The sequence below is a fragment of the Amblyraja radiata genome, chromosome 6 (genome assembly GCF_010909765.2).
Source record: "Amblyraja radiata isolate CabotCenter1 chromosome 6, sAmbRad1.1.pri, whole genome shotgun sequence".
Lineage (NCBI taxonomy): Eukaryota > Metazoa > Chordata > Chondrichthyes > Rajiformes > Rajidae > Amblyraja > Amblyraja radiata.
Window position 1 is genome coordinate 10,245,900 of NC_045961.1, and position 15,798 is coordinate 10,261,697.

Consider the following 15,798-nt stretch of genomic DNA (forward strand, 5'->3'; position numbering starts at 1 on the left):
AATAATGTCCTTCCTCAGATTTGGAGACCAAAACTGTACGCAATACTCCAGGTGTGGTCTCACCAAGACCCTGTACAACTGCAGTAGAACCTCCCTGCTCCTATACTCAAATCCTTTGCTATGAAAGCTAACATACCATTCGCTTTCTTCACTGCCTGCTGCACCTGCATGCCTACTTTCAATGACTGGTGTACCATGACACCCAGGTCTCGTTGCATCTCCCCTTTTCCTAGTCGGCCACCATTGAACGGACTTAAAATTCAAACATGTGTGGCTCATGTGTGACTCATACACAATGTCCCCTCAAACTGAGCTGGGACAGTACGGGTTTGATGCAGAGAGAAGTTTCCTTTGCACTGACAGCCCGGAGATTGGGGGAGCAAAGGTCGCAATGAGGTTTGTTATTTTAAAACAAAAAGGAAAACTGTTAGATAAGGAGTAAACCTTCCTCATCGGTGTCCCTTTATACCGTCTCAGGGCACGGGCAGTCTGGGTTGGTCATAGATTTTAAAAATCACGTTAGACACAGAATGAAGCAAATGAAGCTGCTGCTATATTAAACGGTACAATGATTGGAGCCCCCAAATCATGTCAGTGAGCGAGGTTCTGGTCACAGCCTGACACTCGAGCAGCAGAAACAGGAGACAAAGAGAGGCCTTGTGGGGTGAATAGGGTGATCACAGGGGTGTGTGTGAATTATAAGGTTGAGTGGGAGCAGGTTTCAATGTCACGGATATTCACTGGGATCACTTTCTGTGACCAGTAAACAGCTGGTCTAAGAGAGAAAGGGTCATAATGGCCCAAATCTCAGGCAACAAAGCCGGACAAGAGGTGGGACAGAAGAGCATTTTTGGGATGGTGAGTTTCAAGGTGGTCGCAGACGGCCTGGAAATAAGGTCATTAAATGAGGACAGTTTCAATGTCATAAAACAAGGTCTGGTCGACATGTTCCGTTCCTATAGCAGATAGAGGCAGGCCTATATATACAAGGAGTCATTTTAAAGTGAAATAGTTGGAGTTCAGAGCCAATGAACAATGAAAGGTAAAATATGTGCAAGGAACCCCAGATGTGAAATGTTATCTGGGAGACAAATAGAAACACAGAAACATAGACAATAGGTGCAGGAGTAGGCCATTCAGCCCTTCCAGCCAGCACCGCCATTCAATATGAACATGGCTGATTATCTAAAATCAGTACCCCGTTCCTGCTTTTTCCCCATATCCATTGATTCCTTTCGGTCCTTTGAGCTAAATCGAACTCCCTCTTGAAAACATCCAGTGAATTGGCCTCCACAGATTCACAACTCAGTTTTAAATGCTCCTGGTTCTGGACTCCCCCAACATCGGGAGTTCCTGCATCTAGCCTGTTCAATCCTTAAAGAATTTTATATATTTCACTAGGAATCTCCCTCTCATCCTTCTAAATTCCAGTGAATACAAGCCCAGTCGCTCCATTCTCTCAGCATACGTCAGTCCCGCCATCCCGGGAATTAACCTGGTGAACCTACGCTCCACTCCCTCAATAGCAATAATGTCCTTCCTCAAATTAGGAGACCAAAATTGCACACAATACTCTCACCAAGGCCCTGTACAACTGCAGTAGGACATCCTTGCTCCTAAACTGAAATCCTCTCGCAATGAAGGCCAACATGCCATTAGCTTTCTTCACTGCCTACTGTACCTGCATGTTTAGTTTCAGTGACTGGTGCACAAGCACACCTTGTCTTGTTGTACCTCCCCTTTTCCTAATCTGACACCATTCAGTCTGAAGAAGGGTCTCGACCCAAAACGTCACCAATTCCTTCTTTCCAGAGATGCTGCCTGGCCCGCTTAGTTACTCCAGCATTTTTAAGTCAAGTCAAGTCAAGTTTATTCGTCACATACACATACGAGATGTGCAGTGAAATGAAAAGTGGCAATGCTCGCGGACTTTGTGCAAAAAGACAAACAAACAAACAACCAAACAAATTTTGTGTCTACCTTTGATCTGCATTTCTTTTCTACACAATTCCAATAATAATCTGCCTACCTGTTCATACCACCAAAGTGGATAACTTCACATTTATCCACAATACACTGCATCTGCCATGCATCTGCCCACTCACCCAACCTATCCAAATTACCCTACAGCCTCATAGCATCCTCCTCGCAGCTCGCACTGCCACCGAGCTTTGTGTCATTGGCAAACCTAGAGATGTCACATTTAATTCCCTTGTCTAAATCATTCATATATATTGTAAGCAACTGGGGTCCTAGCACCGAGCCTTGCGGTACCCCACTAATCACTGCCTGCCATTCTGAAAAGGACCCGTTAATTCCTACTCTTTCCTTCCTGTCTACCAACCAGTTCTCTATCCATGTCAATATCCTGCCCCCAATACCATGTACTTTACTTTTGCACACTAATCTCTTGTGTGGACCTTGTCAAAGGCTTTTTGAAAGTCCAGATATACCACATCCACTGGCTCTCCATTATCCATTCTACTTGTCACATCCTTAAAAAATTCTAGAAGATTAGTCAAGCATGATTTCCCTTTCATAAATCCATGCTGACTATGACCGGTCCTGTCACTGCTTGACAAATGCACTGCTATAACATCTTTAATAATTCCCCATTACCGATGTCAGGCTAGCTGGCCTATAATTCCCCGTTTTCTCTCTCCCTCCTTTCTTAAAACGTGGAGTCACATTGGCTACCCTCCAGTCCACAGGAACTGATCCAGAGTCGAAAGAACATTGGAAAATGATCACCTATGTCCAAGACACCTCACACGCTCTTCGTCCCCTCCATGACTTCCGTTTTCCATGACCCCACTCCCTCATCTTCACCATGGATGTCCAGTCACTCTACACCTCCATCCCCCACCAGGAGGGCCTTAAAGCCCTCCGTTTCTTCCTCGACCGCAAACCAACCAATCCCCGTCTACTAATACTCTCCTCCTCCTAGCGGAGCTGGTCCTTACCCTCAACAACTTTTCATTTAACTCTTCCCATTTCCTCCATCTGCAAGGCGTAGCTATGGGCACGTGCATGGGCCCCAGCTATGCCTGCTTCTTTGTAGGGTACGTCGAATAATCCTTGTTCGAGGCGTACCGTGGCCCTATCCCCCGAACTCTACCTCCGCTACATAGACAACTACATTGGTGCTACCTCCTGCAACCACACACAACTCACTGACTTCATCCATTTCACCACTAACTTCCATCCGACACTCAAATTCATCTGGACCATTTCCGACATCTCCCTACCCTTTCTAGACCTCACTATCTCCATCGCAGGTAACAGACTACTGACCGATATCTACTACAAACCCGCTGACTCCCATGGCTATCTGACTACACTTCTTCCCATCCTGCTTCCTGTAAGGACTCTATCCCCTACTCCCAATTCCTCCGTCTACGCCGCATCTGCACCCAGGATGAGGTGTTCCAAACCAGGGCATCGGAGATGTCCTCATTCTTTAGGGAACGGGGGTTTCCCTCTTCGACTATAGATGAGGTTCTCACCAGGGTCTCCTCTATATCCCGCAGCTCCGCTCTCACTCCCCATCCCCCACTCGCAACAAGGGCAGAGTCCCCCTTGTCCTCACCTTCCACCCTACCAGCCGTCACATACAACAGATAATCCTCCGACATTTTTGCCAACGGGATCCCACCACTGGCCACATCTTTCCATCTCCTCCCCTGGTCAATTCGTCCCTTCCCACCCAAATCACCCCTCCCGTGGTACTTTCCCTTGAAACTGCAGGAAATGCTACACTTGGCGCTTTACCCCCCCCCCCCCCCCCCCTTGACTCCATCTAAGAACCCAAGCAGTCTTTCCAGGTGAGGCAGAGGTTCACCTGCACCTCCTCCATCCTCATCTATTGCATCCGCTGCTCTAGGTGTCAGCTGCTCTACATCGGTGAGACCAAACGCAGGCTTGGCAATCTCTTCACCCAACACCTCATTCAGTCCGCAATAACCAACCTGATCTCCCGGTGGCTCAGCACTTCAACTCCCCCTCCCATTACGAATCCAACGTTTCTGTCCTGGGCCTCCTCAATTGCCAGAATGAGGCCCACCGCAAATTGGAGGAGCAGCCCCTCATATTTTGCTTGGGTAGTTTACACCCAGCGGTATGAACATTGACTTCTCCAATTTCAGGTAGTCCTTGCTTTCTCTCTCCTTCCCCTCCCCTTCCCAGCTCTCCCACAGCTCACTGTCTCCGCCTCTTCCTTTCTTTTTCCCGCCCCCCCCCCGACAATAGTCTGAAGAAGGGTCTTGACCCGAAACGTCGCCTATTCCTTCGCTCCATAGATGCTGCCTCACCTGCTGAGTTTCTCCATCACTTTTGTCTACCTTTGATTTTTCCAGCATCTGCAGTTCTTTCTTAAACACCAATGCATCCACGATTTCTAGGACCACCTCCTTGAATACTCTGCGATGCAGACCATCAGGCCCTTCAGTTCCTCCCTCCCACTAGATCCTCGGCCCCTTAGTATTTCCGGGAGATTGTTCGTGTCTTCCTTAATGAAGACAGAACCAAAGTACTTGTTTAACTGTTCTGCCATTTCTTTGGTTCCCATTATAAATTCACCTGTCTCTGACTGTAAGGGACCTACATTTGTCTTCACTAATATTAGAGTCAGTTTTTATATTCCCCGAAACCTTTCTTTCATGCTCCTTTTCCCCCTTTTAATTAACCCCTTTGTCCTCCTCTGTTGCGTTCTAAATTTCTCCCAGTCCTCCGGTTTGCTGCTTCCTATGGCCAATTTATATGCCTCTTCCTTGGATTTAACACTATCCATGATTTCCCTCGTTAGCCACGGTTGAGCTGCCTTCCCCGTTTTATTTTTTCACCAGACAGGGATGAACAATTGTTGTAAGTCATCCATGCAATCTTAAAGTCTTTGCCATTGACTCCCCACCGTCAACCCTTTAAGTACTATTTACCAGTCTATCCTAGCCAATTTCCGTCTCATACCTTCAAAGTCTCCTCTATTCAAGTTCAGGACCCTAGTCTCTGAATTAACCGTGTCACTCTCCATCCTAATGCAGAATTCCACCATATTATGGTCACTGTTGCCAAAGGGGCTTTGCACAACAAGATCACTAACTAATCCTTCCTCATTACACAATACCCAATCTAGGACGACCTGCCCTCTTGTCGGTTCCTCTACATATTGGTTTTTAAACCCATCAGCCATGCTACCAATTTTGGAAAAAGGAGGCAGAAAATGCTGGAGTAACTCAGCGGGTCAGGCAGCATCTGTGGAGAACATGGATAGGTGACGTTTCACAGAGTGCTGGAGTAACTCAATGGGTCAGGCAGCATTTCTGGAGAAGATGGATAGGTGACGTTTTGGGTCGAGATCCTTTTTCAGATGAATGAGGAAAGGAGAGAAACTGTAGGTAATGAAAATTGAAAATAGGGGAGGTGATTCAGGAATATAGACAATAGACAATAGACTATATAATAGACAATATAAAATGTGTAGGGGGATTACAGCAGAAAGGATTCTGTAAAATCACCGAGCTTTTAATGAGTGTATTAAGACTTAACTTCGCCCACCATTTCCATCCAGGTTGACTGCCAACACTGGTGATTGGGATTATAGTAGATTCGTCAGTCAAGGCTGGTGTAAACCACAAAGCAGATACAAGGTGTAATCCTGCTCACCAGCTCAGTGTGACTGTGCTCTGATCTTGATTTGGAGCACATCCAGTGTGCAGTCGTTTGATGTCAGTGTATTCCTGAGTTCCACAGCTGCAGATGTCAGCAAACCACCGCCACTGCTTCCCTTCACGATCCAATGCATGGAGTTCACAAAAGCAATGGTTCGAGTACCTGATACAATTCTGGTCACCACAATCAGGGAAGGATATGACTGAATGATTGAGGGAGATATGATTACAGTGATGAAGATGCATAGGAGATGCATGAAACACTGGTTTGGCCATGTTTGGAATATTGTGTGTAGTTTTGGTTGCCTCATTACAGGAAGGATTTGGAAACATAGATACATAGAAAATAGGTGCAGGAGTAGCCAGCACTGCCATTCAATATGATCATGGCTGATCGTCCACAATCAATATCCCGTTCCTGCCTTCTCCCCATATCCCTTGATTCCGCTAGCCCTAAGAGCTCTATCTTCAGTGCCCTCCATAATGTTTGGGACAAAGACCCATCATTTATTTATTTGCCTCTGTACTCCACAATTTGAGATTTGTAATAGAAAAAAATCACATGTGGTTAAAGTGCACATTGTCAGATTTTATTAAAGGGTATTTTTATACATTTTGTAGAATTTTCAGCAGTGTTTCTACATAGTCCTCCCATTTCAGGACACTGTAATATTTGTGACACATGGTTTCACAGGCATTTGTAATTGCTCAGGTGTGTTTAAATGCCTTCTTAATACAGGTATAAGAGAGCTCTCAGCACCTAGTCTTTCCTCCAGTCTTTCCATCACCTTTGGAAACTTTTTTTGCTGTTTATCAACATGAGGACCAAAGTTGTGCCAATGAAAGTCAAAGAAGCCATTATGAGACGGAGGAACAAGAATAAAACTGTTAGAGACCTCAGCCAAACCTTAGGCTTACCAAAATCAATTGCTTGGAAAATCATTAAGAAGAAAGAGAGCACTGGTGAGCTTACTAATCGTAAAGGGACTGGCAGGCCAAGGAAGAACTAGATGGCGGTGCTGCCTTAGCAGCTGCTGCTCGCCTGCAGTCCGTCTGTTTTTTTCTTTTTTTGTTGTTGTTCTTTTGTCCTGTTTTAGTTAATCTTTGGTTTATTAGGTTGTGTATGTGTGTGGGTGGGGGGGAGAAACATGTTTTAGTCTCTTCCTTCGGGGGGGGGGATGCGACTTTTCTTATCGTATCCCCCGCCTCCGTCTCCGCCGCGGCCTAATAGTGGAGCTGGGGCAGCGGCAGCGGCCACCCGGCCTCGGAGCTGGGGCACCGGCAGCGGCCACCCGGCCTCGGAGCTGGGGCACCGGCAGCGGCAGCGGCCACCCGACCTCGGAGCTGGGGCAGCGGCAGCGGCGACCTGGCCTCGGAGCTGGGGCAGTGTTCCGGCGGCAGCGGCCACCGGACCCGACCGCGGGCCCAGTGTCGGGAGCTCGCAGGTCACAGGTTGGAGACCTGTTCTCCGGAGCTCCCGCAACAACAGCTGCGTCCGCTGGACTGGAGGGCCGCTGCTTCGGCAGCTTCGACCACCCCGGGCCGCGGAACTGAACCGGGCCGTGCGCGGAGCTCGGATTCAGCCGCGGGACTGACATTACTTACCATCGCCCGGCGGGGTCACAACATCTGAAGCCTGGATCGCTTCGGCGCAGAGGGAGAATTAGAAGGGATGAGACAAAGACTTAAGACTTTTGCCTTCCATCACAGTGAGGAGGTGCCTGGTGAACTCACTGTGGTGGATGTTAATTTGTGTTTATTGTGTGTTTTTTTTGTCATTTTGTACTATATGTAGGACTGCAAGGCAACAACATTTCGTTCAGACCGCAAGGTTTGAATGACAATAAAGGCTACTTTGACTTTGACCTCCACAGCTGATGATAGAAGAATTCTCTGTATAATAAAGAAAAATCCCCAAACACCTGCCTGACAGATCAGAAACACTCCTCAGGTGTGGATTTGTCAATGACCACTGTCCGTTGAAGACTTCGTGAACAGAAATACAGAGGCCACACTGCAAGATGCAAACCACTGGTTAGCCGCAAAAATCGGATGGCTGGGTTACAGTTTGCCAAGAAGTACTTAAAAGAGCAACCACAGTTCTGTGAATAGGTATTGTGGACAGATGAGACGAAGATGAACATATCAGAGTGATGGCAAGAGCAAAGTATGGAGGAGAGAAGGAACTGCCCAAGATCCAAAGCATACCACCTCATCTGTGAAACACAGTGGTGGGGGTGTTATGGCCTGGGCATGTATGGCTGCTGAAGGTACTGCCTCACTTACCTTCATTGATGAGACAACTGATGATGACAGTAGCATAATGAATTCTATAGACACATCCAATCAGCTCAAGTTCAAACAAATGCCTCAAAACCCACTGGCCGGTGGTTCATTCTACAGCAAGACAATGATCCCAAACATACTGCTCAAGCAACAAAGGAGTTTTTCAAAACTAAAAAATGGTAAATTCTTGAGTGGCCAAGTCAATCACCTGATCTGAACCCAATTGAGCATGCCTTTTAATAATAATAATAATAATAATAATATATTTTATTGTCATTGCACATATGCGCAACGAGATTTGGTATGCAGCTTCCAACCGATGTCATAACATAAATAACTAATAACATTTGGATTTAGATATCCCGAGAATGCTGAAGAGAAAACTGAAGGGGACCAGCCCCCAAAACAAGCAAAAGCTAAAGATGGCTGCAATACATACCTGGCAGAGCATCACCAGAGAAGACACCCAGCAACTGGTGATGTCCATGAATCGCAGACTTCAAGCAGACATTGCATGCAAAGGATATGCAACAAAATACTAAACATGACAACTTTCATTTACATGACATTGCTGTGTTCCAAACATTATGGTGCCCTGAAATGGGGGGGGGACTATGTATAAACAATGCTGTAATTTCTACATGGTGAAACCAAAATGTTTAAAAATGGCCTTTACTAAAACCTGACAATGTGCACTTTACCCACATGTGATTTTTTCTATTACAAATCTCAAACTGTGGAGTACAGAGGCAAATAAATAAATGAGTCTTTGTCACAAACATTATGGAGGGCACTGTAACTCTCTTTTGAATGCATCCAGTGAATCATTGCCTTCTGAGGCAGAGAATTCCACAAATTCACAACTCTCTGTGTGAAAAAGTTTTTCCTCATCTCAGTTCTAAATAACCTACCCATTATTCTTAAATTGTGGCTCCTGGTTCTGGACTCCACCAACATTAGGAACATGTTTCCTGCATCTAGCGTGTCCAATCCTTTAATAATTTTAGATATTTTTATAAGATCCTCTCTCATCCTTCTAAATTCTAGTGAATACAAGCCGTCATTCCATTCTTTCATCATTTGTGAATTAACCTCGTCAACCTACGCTGCACTCCCTCAATAGCAAGAATGTCCTTCTTCAAATTATTAGACCCTTTGAAGAGGGTGCAGACAACATTTCCCAGGATGCTGCCTGGATCAGTGGGCATTAGCTATGAGGTGAGATTGGACAAAGGGATTGTTTTACTTCGGAGTCACGTGAGTGATTCCGTGAAGAAGCCTGCCAGTCCACATGCGCGTCATTACGTCTACCGCATTGCGCAACGACGGACTGGCAGGCGAGCTGCTCCTGCCAACGGTAAGTTTAAACCTGAAGGTAAGTTTTAAACTTATTCTCAGGTTATGCTTTCTTTGCAGGTTTCTCTACTTACAGAGTCTTCCTGCTAAGGAACAATCTTAGGGGGCGCTGTCCTGTGTATGGCTGCCCAGCCGGCAGCTGTCCGTCTTCTCTTCTCTTTTTTTTATTTTTAGTTAGTTAAAGTGTTTTTGTTTCTGGAGTTCTAGACTTTATTATGTGGGGGATGGGGTGGGGAAGGGGGAAACTACCTTTCAGGGTCCCTACCTGGTCGGAGAGGCGGCTTTTCTCCGGGCTGCAGTTTCGACCTGTCCTCGCGGCCTACCAGCGGGCCTGGAGTGGCGTTTCCTGTCGGGGACCGCCCAGAACCACGGCTTCGGCAGCGGCACAGCGCTGGAGCGCTAATGCGGAGCGGAGCGGGCGATGCCTTGCCTGGGTCGCCGCGCTGGAGCTCCGGTGAGCTGAAGACCGCCGAGAAAAACATCGCGGAACTGCGGGACTGTGGAGCGACCGGCCGCGGGCGGCGGCGCTGTACTTTACATCGGGAGCCTGGGATCTCTCGATGAGATCGCCAGTAGTGGAGCTCCATCCGGCGCGACCCTGTTGGCTTCGGAAACCGCGGCCTCCAGTACGGAAGCGGCCGTTCCAGGTGTCCCAAGCCGCTGTGAGGATTCTCCCGACGCCGGAGCACCATCACCCGGCGAGAACGGCCTGGAACATCGGGTCTCCGTTGAGGCAACTGTGGAGGCCTCAATAGGCCCGACTATGGGTGAACTGGGGTTGGGGACTAGACATTGTGCCTTCCCTCATAATGGGAACCATTGTGGGGGGATGTTCTTTATGTTTAAATCTCTTATTAATGTTATGTCTGTATTCTTTCTTTATGTGCTGCATTGGCAAGAAGCATTTCACTACACCTAGGTGTATGTGACCATTAAATAACCTTTGCACCTTTGAACCTTTTGAACCTTTGAAGTGCGGTTAGCGGGCGGCGGTCAAATTCGCCTTTTTTCGAGTCGCTGGCGGTGGAGCCAGCGGCTTCAGACTGGTGCCGGTAGCACCTAGGCAACCCCGCTTGGAGGGTTAGCCACTAAATTATATCTCCCTCTCTTCGGAGGGGAGCGTAGGGAAGAGGGCCGTTGACTCAAACGAGTCAGGCCAGGAGGATTCCTGATGGAGAGGATCCCCTCCTTCTATGAGTAACGTCTTTTGAACGTTCTAACCCACATGGAGCACCTGATGGAGAGGTGCTCCACAATGACATACTCCAAAGGAGGGAGTTATCAGCGCGGGTCTCCTCGGGGGCCCACGGCAGCGGCACCTCTTTCAGGGCTGCACAATGCTTCAAAGGCCTGCGGCAGCACCTGTTCTCAGGGCTGCCTACGAATCTCCCTCTCTGTGGAGGGGAGTGCGAGTGGTCAGTGTGTACTGACTTCAAATTCGAAGTATGTCCGTGGAACATGCTGGAGCACATGCATGTGGCTCTAAGGAAATACTCGCAAAAGAAAGGGTTACTGCCATGGGCTGAAAACCCGGAAGGGGCCAGAGTTCCCCTCACGCTACAAGTGCCGGCAGTGAACAGCGCTATCATGGGTGACATTGGAGGAAATGAAACCAGCCGCCGAATCTTCTCTTCAGGTAAGACTTATCCAACAGGTATACCTGAATGAGGAAGCTAAAGCTGTCGGGCTGATCAAGGTACCAATGACGAACAAAGCTTTATCGTATCGGCGGCGACACACCCCATGCCTCATCGGCAGTAAGCAGTTCACTGAAGCTGGTGGCAGCTTGAAAGCTGCGCAGAGGCCAAGGTCCAAGCCGGTCTCAGGAAATATGGAATCCACATACACTACCATTCCTACTCTCCAATCAAGGACGGGAATAGAACCCACATCAGGGGCCATTGGGCTTATCATAGACCACCGGTAACCATGGAGGTAGGTGGGTCTGGTTCTTCCGAAACATGGGGTAAGTGGACCATTTACAAGTTGGTAATATTTACAATTGTTTTCGTACAAGGATACCAAGCTTGGCTCGGAATTATGGCCAGATCTCGGAAATTGGCCAGAGTTGTCTTTCGAGGCAGGCTCAGAATTATGGTCGGAGTAGCCTTTTCAAAGCAGGGCCAGTATTATGGCCAGAGTTGTCTTTCGAGGCAGCCTCAGTATTATGGGGTCAGGATCACCTTTCGAGACAGGCTCGGGAATCTGGCCAGTGTTGTCATTCAAGGCAGGCAAGGAATTATGGCAGGCGTGGCCTGTTCATTGTAAAAGATGGAGGATGTCAGTTCATAATTGATTTAACTTGCATAGATTTTTCAGTATATGGAACTTTGTTACTGTCTAACAAACTGATTTCATTAGGATCTTATGGCATGCATCGATTTCAAAGATGCATACTATTCAGGTCCCATTCACAGGGATCCCAGGAGTCATTTGGAATTTATCTGGATGGGGCATGATAACAGTTAATGCATTGCAAATGGGCAAACATCAGCTCCCAGGTATTCTACCAATTTACTAAACCATTGCTGGGACTGCTCAGAGCTCAAAAACACTTGTTATGGCTTATCTGGATGATATTCTAAACGCTGTGTTTTGCTAAAATCAACTGTTTTCAGCCGCAACTATATTTGAGTGATTGAGGTTCCTCATCTATCCAGTTAAATTTAAGTTGATACCAACTGTGTTTTCAGCTGTGCAATTGGGCCTTTGCATTATCAGAACTTACAACGTGCAAAGTAGTAATCTCTCAAGTGCCATTTAGGTCATTGTTAACAGACCTATGCTATTACCAGCTGAAGCCACCAGGGTCACAATGGAGGACGAACAATATTTAGCATTGCTCCAGTAGTTTTGGTCAATAAATCTTCAGTTGTATTTCAGACTGATGCTAGTGCTCAAAGATGGAAAATTACGAATGCCATCTCTAGTTACGGAGGGATGGGATTTGCATGAATTACCAATTCTTCAGTTATTGGTATCAACTACCTATAGACACTAGGTGCATACTATGGGTTAAAGGGTTGTTGTGCGGATATGCATGATCTGCATGCTCAATTCCAGGTTGATACACTGTGGTGGTGGCTTATGTTGGTCACATGGGTGCAATCAAGTTAAAGTATCCTGTCATAATTTACCCAACTTTATTTGGCGCTGCTGTATCATCACGTAAAATCAATGACACCACAGAATGGATGTTGGATCACTAAGTATTTTATGACATTATGGCTCGATGGAACACGGAATATCGATATGTTTGCATCCAGGCTCATTCACCGGTTTGTAAAGACATGTGGCATCGCAGTGGCGAGAGATACATTCTCGCTACACAAGGGAGGAATGTTCTTTTGTGTCGTTACTCCATTTTGCCTCATCAGTCGGGTCTTGCAATGATTCAGCAAGATCCTGCTTCAGGGTTTTCGATCTGTCTGACTGGCCTATGTAGCCATGGTTTCCCGCAAATGTTGGGAATTATAGTGGAACCTAATATGGGGTTTCTAAACATAAAACTTTGCTGGTTCAGCCTGGAACTCGGGGAACCTGCCTCTGTATGATTAATCAATTCATTGCCTTACAGAATCTGAGAAGCCAGCTCCTGCGGCTTGGGTTGTCAGACCAATTCATGTGTGTGCTCACTGCCGAGTGCAGGGATAGCACCAAATAAGCAGTACTTTTCCTCTTCAGGAGATGGGAAGCGTTCTGTTTAAATGCTATGTTACATATAATATGGCATGGACACTGATGTTTTAGAGTTCATTTTCTATGGGCCCTTGACAATAAATTAAGTTATAGTCCCATTAACTGTGCTCAACGTGCCTTCTCATCGTATTTGCTGCAGCGAGCGGGACCCGCTCTGTCGGGTCTCACCCTCTGATTCCAGTTTATTAAGGATATCTTTGCACAGGTTCTCCCGGACCCAAGTACATGGAAGTATGAGATATTGATATTGTGTTGACACTGCTTCGCCAGGGGGCTCCAGCTATATCCCTATCTTTAGCTCGGGGCTCATAAGGTGCTTATCTCCTTGGCGCTGTTCTCAGCACAAAGGGTCCAGTCATTGCATAAATTGGGACTGGACAGGATGGTTATACCTGCTAATAATATAATATTTCATGTTTACGATTTAGTTAGGCAGGGCAGCCCAGGGGTGTCAGGTCTCAAGCTAGTTCTCATGGCATACTCCACGCACCTTCGGTTATGTGTGGTCACACATTTACAACATTACGTCAGGGTCACCTAGAGCCTTAGAGGCTCTCATACTAGCTATGTTTGTTAGTTACTAAAAACCTCATAAGAAGGTATCAGTTCAGACCATCTCCAGGTGGATAAAAAGGGGTTTTGGCTTATACAGGAGTAGATACTAATTTTCTAATCTCACTCCACCAGGGCTGCTACTTCATCAGCAGCAAGGGTTATGTACGGTCCTCTGGACCACATCCTGCCGACTGCAGGATGGTCTAACGAATGAGTTTCCAAACATTTTATTTTTAACCCATTGCCAGACCAGGGGTATTTGCCAACTCTAGGTTTTATTTTAGGTTCTATTTTATAGTTTCCCCCGGATGAGAGGGGTTACTATTATTATTATTGGTGTCCTTGAGACTCTTGAAAAGCGCCCATAAATAAAATTTATTATTATTATTATTATTATTTGTTCATTTATCAGCATTAGCATGTTTTAAAATCTGTCATGTCTGTATGCATTATGAATGTTTCCCTTATCTGTGGTCAACTGATGCAGTCGTGCTTGTGTGGACTCGTTTTTTTTCCACGACGTGAAATCACAGAGCTTCAAAGTCTTCACGGAATCACTCACATGACTCCGAAGTAAAATAGTAAGATTAAACGAGAACTTACCAGTTTGAAGCTTGATCTTTATTTTATGAGGAGTTACGGACGTGCCCTCCGCTCCCAACCCTCGTATCATAAAGGTCATCTGGTAGTTCTAGTCTTCTCTAATCTTACTATGTTACTTCAATTACTATTATCTGTGATTTCACACCGCTGCTTTGAAGGTTGACACGCATGCGGGCTGGTGGGCTTCTTCTCGTAATCGCTCATCGTAACTCCTCATAAAATAAAGATCAAACTTCAAACTGGTAAGTTCTCGTTTAATCTTACTATTTTCTCTGAAGTGTCAGAGCCTGAGGGGAGTGCTGACAAAACTATACAGAATTATGAGAGGCATAGATAGGGTAGACAGGCAGAAGGTTTTCCCCAGGATGAAAATGTAAAAGATGAGAGGACCAAAGTTTAAACGAGGTGTCCAGGGACAATTTCGGTCCAGAGACAGAGGGCAGTGGGTGTCTGGAACAAGCTGCCGGGGATCATGGTGGAGGCAGATACGATAGTGGCATTTAACAGAATTTTGTATAAGCACGTGGATATGCAGGGAATGGAAGGATATGGATCATGTGCAGGCAGAGGAGATTAGTTTAACTTGGCATCATGTTCAGCATGGACATTGTGGGCCGAAGGGCCTGTTCCTGTGCTATACGGTTCTATGTTCTGTATGTTGTGAACATTTTGTTTACACCCAGAGGTAGAAAACATAACAAGGGAGGTGGAGGAAGCAGATACAATAGTGGGTGTCACATCACCAACTACCTGACTGGACAACTACAGTGCATCAGGCTACAGAACTGTGTCTCGGACATGGTGGTGACCAACACAGGGGCCCCACAGGGGACGGTCCTCTCTCCCTTCCTGTTCACCATCTACACCTCGGACTCCAGATATAACTCCGTCTCCTGCCACCTGCAGAAGTTTTCAGATGACTCTGCAATTGTGGGCTGCATCAGTGAGGGGAGGGAAGCTGAATACAAAGGTGTAGTCAACCATTTTGTTGACTGGTGTGGGCTGAATCACCTGCAGCTCAACAACGATAAGACTAAGGAGTTGGTGGTGGACTTTAGGAGGAGAGGAACACCGAACCTGTCCCCTGTCTCCATCAATGGTGTGGATGTGCAGTTTACCAGGGAGTACAAATACCTTGGAGTTTATCTGGACAGTAAACTGGACTGGTCCAGGAACGCTGAGGCCCTGAACAAGAAGGGACAGAGCCGGCTGTACATTCTGAGAAGGCTCCGCTCCTTCAACGTCTGCAGTGAGATGCTGCAGATGTTCTACCAATCGGTGGTGGCCAGTGCCATCTTCTTCACTGCCGTGTGCCGGGGCATCAGGGCGAAGGCCGCGGACGCCAACACGGTCAACAAACTCATCAGGAAGGCCGGCTCCATCCTGGGGGCTGGAGCTGGAGTTGGATTCACGGGAGGTTGGTCTTGGAGGGGAGGATGCTCCTCAAACTGCGGAGCATCCTGGACAATACAGCTCACCCCCTCCATGGCACACTGGTCAACCTGAGGAGCACCTTCAGCAACAGATTGGTTCCACCAAGATGCAGCACACAACGCCACAGGAGATCCTTCTTCCCTGTGGCTATCAAACTGTACAACTCCCCCCCGTGGGATAGACTCCTGTCCTGTCATGG

General features: G+C 46.9%; 1 protein-coding gene across 3 annotated transcripts in view; it reads right to left on the reverse strand.

Annotated features, from left to right (window-relative positions):
- Positions 1-15,798, reverse strand: part of dchs1 (dachsous cadherin-related 1) — a 134,214-nt gene that overhangs the window by 104,585 nt on the left and 13,831 nt on the right. The gene's annotated exons all lie outside the window — the stretch shown is intronic.